The following is a 10797-nucleotide window of genomic DNA, read 5'->3' as shown; positions in this document are numbered from 1 at the left end:
AGACGATTATTATGCAATTCGTCGGGCGTGTGTATCGCGGCGAAGAAATGATGCATCGCGCCTTTCTTAAGCGTAACACCGTTCGCACGGGGAACGTGGAAAGCGAGCGCAAGGTGCATCGGGTGTACGCGTCATTCGACGCGCGTGTCATAATGATTACGCGGTACAAAACGATCGGATGATCGCCACCTCGCCTTTGTTGGATCGACCACGAAGGCGAGGAAAGAAAAGAAAAAGAAAACAGTTGGGTTCAGCTAAATAAATGATCGGCTAATTAATTAATGCATGGGACAGGTATGGGCACCGAGCAAATAAAGGAGCGACCCGAGTCGTCGACGCTGATGGAACAATGATTTCAATCGTTCTCGATACGAACCAACTTACATACTTACGTATCGATACGCACCTCTGGTTAATAGGTTAACTAGACAAGGAAAGAGGGAACGAAATTGCGCAAGGTTCCAGGGGGGTGGGGAAACAATGAAAATTAATAGTCCGGAGATACTAGGTATCGGTGAACGGGGTGTGAAAAAGAAAGAAAAAGAAAAGGAGAAGAGTTTCATCGTTCCGATGAAAAGCTGCGCGCGGGAAGGGAATGGGCGAATAGCTATTATTAACAGCCGTCCAGACGGCCGTTACGATGGCCGGTACGCTTGAAATTACTCTAATTTCCACGAATCCACGCCGCTCAATGAGATGCAAATTCCCCTATTTATTTTCTCGCCCGGTCCAACGGCGTCTTAAATAGGGCTGCCGCGAATCATACACGCTGGTTCCGGCCCGGAGGCCTTGTAATTTCCCCTCTAATATCGAGAGCTCGCCACGGCTAAACGGGCACCGTTTCTACCGTCGTTAGCGAATTTCAATTTAATGCTCCCCGGTCTTCGGCGTTCCCCCGTGACGGCGTCAACGCGATTAATCGGCTTCTCGCCTCGGATCGACTCGATTCGAACATCGTCCTTCCCCCTCGCGACCCTTCTCTTGTCCTGCTTGGAGTTTCGCGCCCGCGAACGGAACGGGTGTCCCGGTCCCCGGCGTTATCGTTTCTGATCTTGGTAGCGAGAGAAACAAGATGGAGAGAGAAAAAGAGAAAGAAAGACAACAACACCGGACCCCCTACAAACGGATCGACGTTCGTTGTGCGCGCGCGCGCGCAATCGCGTTAGATCTGATCGGTGAATTCCAGGGCGATCGCCGATTGCAGGATCTAGCGCGTTACGTGACTAATTAGTTGGGAATTCGAGGCGAAATCGGTCGGACTCGATAGTGCGTTGCGAAGGTGCAACACGATAAAACCGTTGAACGACGTTTTATCGATTGCATTGTACGCGAAGCAAACGCAAATCGGAGGGGGGAAAGGGGAGGGTAAAAAACGGAACGGGGGGAAAAACGGGAAACGTAGCGGGGGGCGAAGAAAGAGAGAGTAGACAACGTGACCCGTGGAACATGGCCCCGAGAGGTTCGATCTATCGACCGACTATACACGCGTACACGCGCGACCGGATAAACCGTGCTCGCGACGTGACTGTACTAATTTATAAAATTCATCCCGGCTTCCACTAGTCACGCGGCGGCACTTTGGATTTTTCCGCATGAAAATCACGTTTCCGAGCGTTAATTGGTGCACCCCTTATTGTCACGGGCCGCGACGCCATCCCCGAATCGAGCCATTTAACGCTTCGATTGTCTCGAGCGTGTAAACGAAAAAAATTCACGCGTGGCAGGGGGTGAGTTTAACACTCGGAGAGTGTGTGTGTGTGTGTTTAACATTCGACGAGACGGAAACTGAAAGAACGGTGGTTCGAAGCGTGCGGAGGAGCATAACGATTCGTCCCGTGATTATCTTTTTTATTTATGCATGCGTCCGAAGGGGGAAATTGTGTTATTAGCGGGGTACTTAAGGGGTGGTTACGAGCAGACGATTATGTTAATTGGTACGCTGTACGGATAGAATTGTGTTCGATGAAAAAATTAATTCTATCATTTAGGAGGGAGCACCGATAGAACGTAGTCGTCATATTAAACAAGCAACGAACAACGTATTCGTCGTATTGAACGAGGACACGTTTGTTAATTAACCCTGTCAGACTGACACGCGTATTTCTATGCCAGTAACTCGGTTGTTTTTATATCAAGCCGAAGGTTCTGTGATAAGACGAGACAGGCTATCTCCAGTTTACTTTCCGCTTTCTCATTACCTCAGATGTACTTCTTTCTACGTTTTGTCATGCAAGTTACCAGTTGTCACGGTTGTGGGAAGATGGGATGACTTCGTTAACATTAACACGTGATAAAGTCGTTGCACCAGCGTATACCACGTTCCAGAGCCCCTACAAGTTTCAGTACTTTGAAAAACAACATTATGTTGTTCGCCCACGCTGAGTTATTATAGAGAGAGAGAGAGAGAGAGAGAGAGAGAGAGAGAGAGAGAGAGAGAGAGAAAGAGAGAAGATTAGGTACAAAAGTGGTAATTTTCCTACTTCATGGGAACTCGAGGGCAGAAGCGTCGTCTCGTTTTCGCGTCCGCATGAATGGAAAAAACAATGGCGGGGTGGGGATTGATCGGTGGAGAAGCCGGCTAGTCAGGCGTACAGGAAGAAATGTAATTAGAAAAAAGAGAGCAGCAAGGGAGCACGGGAGCGGGTACAATGCGGATAAAAGCCGGCCACGGAAAAAGGGGAGGAAAAAAAGAAAGGGAGCGTGTGTAGCAACGCCGAGTACATATATATGTATATATGTATATCGGCGTACGGTGACCGATAACGCGAGCCATGCCCTGTCTGGCAATAAATAAGAGAAAAAAAAGGTATGTATTTGTACCGTTTATCGGGTGTTTACGAGACGGGGCTTCTTGGTCACTTACTGCAATATAGTAAACCCCGTAGGCCGCGTGAATCATTCGTGGCCGGGTAGGAGAGAGACAGAGTTGATCTTCGAACCTCATTCACGAGGAGCCACGCTGCGCGACCCGCTCGGTTCGGGCCCGATCACCGTAGCCTTCAAGTCGATTACCACCGATGGATAATATATGTATGTTTCCGAAATCACACGTCCTTAATTAATCGACGAGCGGGCAGCTCGAACTTCGGCCACGCGATCCACCGATAAGGTGCACGTGAACGAGCAATGGGCCAGCCCGGACGCAGAAGCGTGTGTATGTATGTATAACTACGTCTGGCGAGCCGTCTGACCGTGTTTCGACGCCCGAAGCGATGCGTCTCTATCTGGGCTGACGGAGAAGGAGGTTACCGGTCGGGCCTCGTGCAACCGATTCCTCTATATTCCCTGGATAATAACGATTCATCTCAGATGGACACGACGTACAAAGTCTACCCCGAGGGCCCCGACGAGATCGAGGACATTTCGAAGCTCCATTTGGTGCGTTTCTGGAGCATGCAAAATCACAAGATTTTCAGGGCGCGTGCACGTATCGCGTGGTTATCGGCCAAAAAAAAAAAAAGAACGATCCTCGATCTCGCGATGATAGATTAGCCGATCGCGAATTTAGAAGCGAACACGACGAAAATACATTTGTTTATCGATTGTACAATTGCGCGCCTCGTTCAACCGAGCTGCGTACGTACGTACCGAGTTCGCGGAACGTGTGAAACAGAGAGAGAAAGAGGGAACGATACGAGAGGCCGTTGCGTAGCTTGTTGCGTTGTTCTGAATCCAAAGAACAAACCAACTTAGCGCGTGGCTGCGGTTTCGCGCGAACCGAGTAAACAGACAAGTGACAAAAATGTGCACGCGCGCAAAGTCCATTTATAATACGGTATCTGGGAGACGGAAACCTCGGTCGGAGCACCAGACTATTGTAAATTCTTTCCCTCTTTCCGTCTCTCTGTTTGGTGTCGTTGCACCGCGTCGATCGCTTTTCTAAGAGCACCGCCTCACAGTGGGACGATCGGTGTAAAAACTTCGACATGGATGAAAATTTCAATTACCGATTTTTATTCCTTTAATTATCTTGATGTAATCCTTGGATATTGAGGAACAACTAATTTTTCAATGGATTCCTCATTCTAATAAGGGAAGGCACGGAAGTGTCCCCCTCCGATTTTGATGAAATTTCCTATGTCTGTTAAGCAGTCAAAAATAAGGGATACGTATTTTTTTTTATCGGCTGAGCTACAATTTTAAGGGGTGAAACCACCCCTCGAAGTTTCGATCAGAAATTGTTTTGTTATAAACAAATTATATTTTGGATAATTTGTTAGCACCGCATTATTCTACATAAAAAACCGCAAACCTCGTCTATTAGAAGTTTTCATGTATCTCCTCTGGTTTTCGAGATAGTACTTTCGGGGCGAAACTTCGAAAGGTGGTTTCACCCCTTAAAGTCGCATCTCAGCCGATAAAAAAAATACGTATCCCTTATTTTTGATTGCTTAACAGACATACGAAGTTTCATCAAAATCGGAGGGGGACACTTCCGTGCCTTCCCCTTTAAGCACATGATTTAAAAAAAAATTGATAAAGATACGACGATTGGTTTAGAAGAAAATGTCCATTTACCACTTTCGCCCCACTGTGCGCCCGAGCCGATGTCGTTCGCGAGTTAATCAGCCGCCCTGGTACGCGCGGGAATCCTTCGCGAACCGCCGACGACCACGTTTCGACCGTAATTCACTGTATCGTCGGTCGATCTCGCCGGACAAACGATCCCCTGCGTTACCCGATATACTAATGCTAGACGTTAGAACACGCGCGCCGATTATTTATGACACTATTACGCAACCGGTTAAGCGAGCGGCTTACGCCCCCAGGCGCCATCGCCTCCAGGGACTTCCTGAAATTTGTGAGGGTGGCTGCCGCCAGCGAATTAACGTCACGATCGTTTGGGGGGTGGGCGCGAATTGAATCTTGCGACACTGTGTGTGAATCGTTCTTGTACTTTTCCCTACTGTCTTTCCGATTCGTCGAACCTTCGAGCGAAGAGGATTTATCGTACAGTCTGGCCGATCGAGTCTGGGACTAACAGGAGGTGTCCAGCAACAGAGATTAAAGAGACACGCCAAGAACAGAAGTATTCGACGAATTTTTCGACTTTTTATTTAGTACTATTATAATAAATATATGCGGATTTTATGCATTTATAGTGCACAGGATCATTTAGAACTTATTTCCCGTGTAATAAAAATGGTAATGAACTTAGCATCAGGTGTTATTTCGAATCTGACTGAACTCTTAACGCGTTGACTGCCACAGTGAAAAAAGGTCGTACGTAGTCAGACACGCTTTATTTCGGTTTCTTAAGGTATAGATCGTCGCAAATAAATGCGTCAGTTAACAGAGGCTGTATATTTTGTTTCAAATTATACTACTTCAATAATTTTACGGAAAATTATCTAACGATGTTTAAATAATCCATCCTCTTTGCACTGTACATACGTGTCACCCAGATTCGAGGTGTCATGACAGTCAAAGTGTTAATATAGAGTGAACAAACTTCTATTTGATTGCAGTCTCTGCAAATTAGTTCACAAAAATCCATGTTTGCATAAATATCCGCAGTCTCTCCCCATTTGATCGCATGACATTAGCGTATGCTGGTCTCGTGTCAGTCCCGCTCAACTGAACTGTACAATGGACAGTCTACTGAGAATGATCCAGAGGTTCTTGGAACTTCGAAGATTTCAAATGTCTGTGCCGACAACGACGAAGTAAAACGGGAGGAGAGTTATCGTTGAGATTCTGATACGCGAGCACGGTTTACCAGGATTAAAAAGAAGATCGTTTGTAATACGCTTGAATTCGGTCCGGGCGAGCCGGATCCGTTGATCGATCACCGTGCACCTTTGGACCGTTCACTTCGTCGGGACGACGAGTCGTAGTACCGAAACTCGATCGCGCACCTGAAACTTTTACGGTGGCGAGAGAGGGCCGAGAGAAACGAAGTGCGTAAACGAAAGGACCGGACGAAGAAGCGCTATACGCGACGAAACGGTCGCGCTCTCGACTGTCGCACCGTCTCGATCCCTGATTCGATCGTGCAGGCGGCTCAGTCTCGGTGGCACTTGTATTATTGTCGGGCTGCCAAACGCATTCTGGCAGTGTGATAGTGGGCCAACTGGTACCGAATTATGCGTACGCTCGCGTGTCGCTTGTCCGTTAACGGGCGATCCACGGGAATGATCGACGTGATCGGATTAATGGAAATTAGGGGGGATTAAATACATTAACGGTGCACGGTAGTAATAAGAGAAAAATTATCCAAGATTCGAGTTGATCGAAAATACTTCGGGGAAAGAATTACTCTTACTTCGAATAAATGACAGAAAGGGTTAACCCGTTCACTGCATATTTTTGGTATCTTGTATATAAATGGTTTTTTCATAAAATCAATATTTAACACATTTTTACAAATATTTTAATCCTTTTAATTTTTTTTATAAACAATGTGTGTGCTTACGATAAATAACGGCACTAGTAGTCACTGTAACATCGTTTTTCTAACGTTTGGATGTTATTTAAAGAAGGTTCGAGCTGCCGATCGTCGAGAAATGTTCCAAATATTGTCACTAAAATGATAAAGTAGGCGTACACCGTAGTGGAAAAATGCAATTGGTCGGTTAAACACATCTTTACCTTCGTTTTTTGCATTCGAACACGAACGGAATAATGCTCAACGGGTGCACACTTCCGAATACGAAATTCAGGCGAGTCTAACAACGGCGTGTCAATACGGTAACTTATTGTTCCACCGGCGGAATCTTTGATCGATCGTGGGTGGTCGCCGTCTATTCGTTCGAGCGACTTCCGGTACCGTTCTACGGTTCACAGACAGAAACGGACAGGTACACAGAGAATGAGAGAGAGAGGTAACGTGTGGGTGTGCTTGCATACGGGGTGACCTGATTTGTATTCGCTGACGGGAATGTCGTTCGCTAACTCGATGAAAACCCACATCTTCCGAGTTTCCGTCGCTTCTATTGGCCACGCTTTGAATGCAAAAGCGACCGAGGGAGGATTGTCTTAACGGTGGACAAAGGAACGCGTAATTTTCCTCGAGTCTTCCCCCGGCTTGTTCGCCTCGAAACATTGGGTGAAACGTTTGCGGGGTCCAACGGAAGCGCAGAACGAAGAATCGTCAGGTTCTCATTGTGTATCGTTGTTCAATAACGCGTGGGACATTAAATAGATTGCATACCCAATTCAATTACGTCATCGCGCCTCGATTATCATTATTTATCGACCGATCGACCCGTCGAAAGAATTGTTCGTCAAGTAACAGTTACCGAGATCGGTATGACGCGATCGCAAGACACTCGGTCGCGGAGAAGAATCCTGGCCAGACACAAAGATTTCCATCGGCGTCATGAATAAGAAAAAAAAAAAAAACAAATGCGCACCGATGAAATCCTACCGATAAAACGGTGCGTCTGTTTGTTTGCCTCGACGGATGACGACACGGTCGAGGGATTCGACGGGTTTAAATTCTCGCCGCGTGTCTGACGCGACGGCGGCGATGGCAGCAACGTCGACGGTGATGGCCGAAAAACGAAAATATTTTTCACGTACGACCCGTCCTCTTTTCCTGGGCCTGTTGTTTTTCCTTCTTGATGTTTCGCACACGTGCGCGAGTATAAACAACGGTTTCTACGTGCGTCATCGCCGCGCGCCGCTTACCGATAATCAGCCGCCGAATTGGTTTCTTAACGATAAACGAGCGTTCACGAGACCGTGTAACAACTGGGCTCGAGGTGAGAGCTCTACGTCATCGGAAATTAATACGCGATCGAGCCACCTGTGAAGCACGCGCGGGCACGAGCGGTTGATTAGCGATCGAGGCACGATCCGAACCGTTACGGGCACGGACAAAGCTACCGAGCCCCGCGATTAGAGAGCGTTATCATGCCTGGGACCGGTGTAATCGCGGCTTCATTTTTTTGTCTTTATCTTTTTTTTTTTTTACTGTCGGAAACACTCCAACTCGGAAGCCGTCGATCCGCGCTTGGAAAAGTTTGGAGAACTCGGACAGAGTCAAAGGGTATCGATCGAGGGTGGACCGATCGCGAACCTTGTCGGTTCTTCCCACTTCGCGACGCTTCTTCTTGTGTTGTTGGAACGTTCAATCCCGTGGTATTTCCCGTGGAAAATTTGTGCTCTGGGTGTAATGACGACGGTGAAACACTTTCAAACGTGAAAAACAAATCTTGGTTTGGAAATTTATTATTTTCATAGTGGTGAACCTAGTTTTTCGGAAAGAGCTTTCAACGGCGTAAACGCGGTAGTAACAGTTCGATCAGCGGCCGCTAATTAATTATTATCAGCCTCCGTTTCTGGTTCCCGTGACCCTTGAACTGCAGAAAAAGACGCGAGCAAAAACAAGCAACACCGCGACGTGTGTGTTTGTAATTTAAAAGCTCGTATGAAATGTAAATAATAATAAGTGTGACCAGTGATGACACGAGTGTTTTCAAAGACAGAGAAGCGACTGTTGTTTTCTGGGTTGGGACCCCTACGGACGATACGGAGAAAAGAGCAAGCAGCTAAATAAAACGATCAACGGGGGACCAATTTCATAATACGAACCGATTTTATTTTATGAACCGCGATTACATAAATTGTAAAGAATAAACCCGGAACCATGGATCGGAGACACGCGCTCGCGCAGCTGTCCCGATTAATAACAACAATAAAAAAAAAAGAAATATGTGGCGGAACGGTTTTATCTGTTTCGTAGAAGAATTTTAGGCGGATGGGATGGATGTGCGTCGCGATTCCGCTCGTAAAAACGGCCGTAAAAGACAGCTATAAATGAGGCCGCCATCGGTCTCGGCACGCAAATGTTCCTAGGCGTAAGATTAGTTAAAGGAAAAAATAGGAACACGTGTTTACATTCACGGAATCGCATTTACGACGCGCGTTCGCGGATTCTTCTGACGTAACACGGCCGCGGGCGAGCTTATGCACGACCGATCCTCGACTGAAAAATATTTGCGCTCCTAACGAGACAGAGACGAGCTTCTTTTACCGTCAGCTATTGAAAGAAGGGCCCCATCCAGATCGGGGGATTTTCCAGATACAAATCTGAACATTTTCCGGGAGTCGAGGATCGTCCGTGGTTTCTGGTAAATTTAACATACCCATCGTAAATATTTTCGATAAGTAGAATCAGCGAACAATAGTCAGCCGTGGTATGGTTCCCTCCGAATTCTTCAAAACAATTTTATCAGAAGCTTCTGTTGATTCTATTCTTTACCGCATTTATGTTCGAACGAGGAATTATTATTCTATTCGTGATTCTACCATTATCGGCGATAACACATTGTGCAGTTCGACGCGAAGCGGAACAGCGCAGCGGCCAGAAACCACGTTTCTTTGATGGAAAATAGGTCGGTTCGAGATTTCGACATGTTGTTTGTAACCGGTGTTCCGGACTTATCGTCAGCATTAACGGGGTTTAGAGTTCGAATTATAAAGATCACGGACACACAACAGGCCGAACACGGTTGAACGTACACACGAGTCGCAATTAACCGCGATTAAGAGACAAGTGTATCATTAAATCGCTACCGGCGGGGCTAAACCTGTTTGCCGTTCGAAACAAACAAAACCTTCCTTCCTGACACCGCCGATCGTACGGTCGTTAACAGAGAAATGTATCGAAAGTATCGTCGTCGTCCACTGTTAGTTTGGTAATCTGTCCACGAGCCGCGTGGATGTCACGTCCACGTGAAAAAAACGTCCGAACGAAACCGCTCGAATAACGATTAATTGGTCGTACAATCGACAAAAATTTCTGTTTACTGCGGCGCCTGTAATAACATACAATTACGATAATGCCTCCGTAATTACGATCGGGTTATCGGTCTACTCGCGCGAACAAAATACATTACGTATCGCGTCGACGCGACGCGTAACTCGATGAAGTTCTTTTGGTGTTCGCTTTCACGGCCTATTTTCGGGATCTGGTCATGGGGGGGTTGGGGGGATCTCCCTCGGGAACCAATCAAAACAAAGTAAACAGAAGTTAAGCAGAGGTTCGTCTTGCCATGAATGCTCCGAAGCGAACCCGAGTACGTCGCACTCATATTACACAGATATTACTGTATATGGGAATAAAAAAAAATGTATCGGGATCCATTCTCCCCCTTTTTTGTTTCTTCATTTCAAACGGTTCAAGCAGATCAGCCGAAAAAAATAAGGAATAGCAATCGTGCGCGCGCGCACCCGTTTAACGAGGTTCGTTCGTTTTAGTGCCGGCTGATTGGTGCGGTCCCGAGCGAAACGCGAGTTTCGGCTCCGGGCCGGCGCGATGGATTCGTAAACGAGGCCGAGGAAAAAAAATGTATTTTTAACGAGGCTGATTGAAAAAGAGTGTGCGCCTCAGCCTCGGGAGCGTATGATCGAAAATGAGGGAGCGAGGGCTTCATATATATTCGCGCGCAGCCCGACAAAGCCGCAACGACGCACGGGGAAACAAAAGCTTCGAGCATAATGTCGATCGCGATCGTACACGTCTACTGAATGTAGGTACAATATTGCAATGATATCGACGCAACAACGATACCGTTACCGTTCTTCCTCTGACGTCTCAAGGTGACTCCTCCTCGTGCGCGTAATTATACGCGAGTTCACACAGGGACAGGTAAACGTTATTATATCCTGATTGATGTCGTGTCACATATGTTCATGGATTTTTGGTGAACACGAAAGAACCATTTCGGCTTGGGAAATCAATAAATGGAGAACATAGTTGGTTCAACCCAGGAGCGTATATGACACACATAATGGTTCATGCCGATTTTGGCACAGACGTTTACGCAACGAGAGAGTCAGGTTGAATTC

The sequence above is a fragment of the Dufourea novaeangliae genome, unplaced genomic scaffold (genome assembly GCF_001272555.1).
Source record: "Dufourea novaeangliae isolate 0120121106 unplaced genomic scaffold, ASM127255v1 scaffold7, whole genome shotgun sequence".
NCBI classification, from domain to species: Eukaryota; Metazoa; Arthropoda; class Insecta; order Hymenoptera; family Halictidae; genus Dufourea; species Dufourea novaeangliae.
This window is presented reverse-complemented; position numbering follows the sequence as displayed.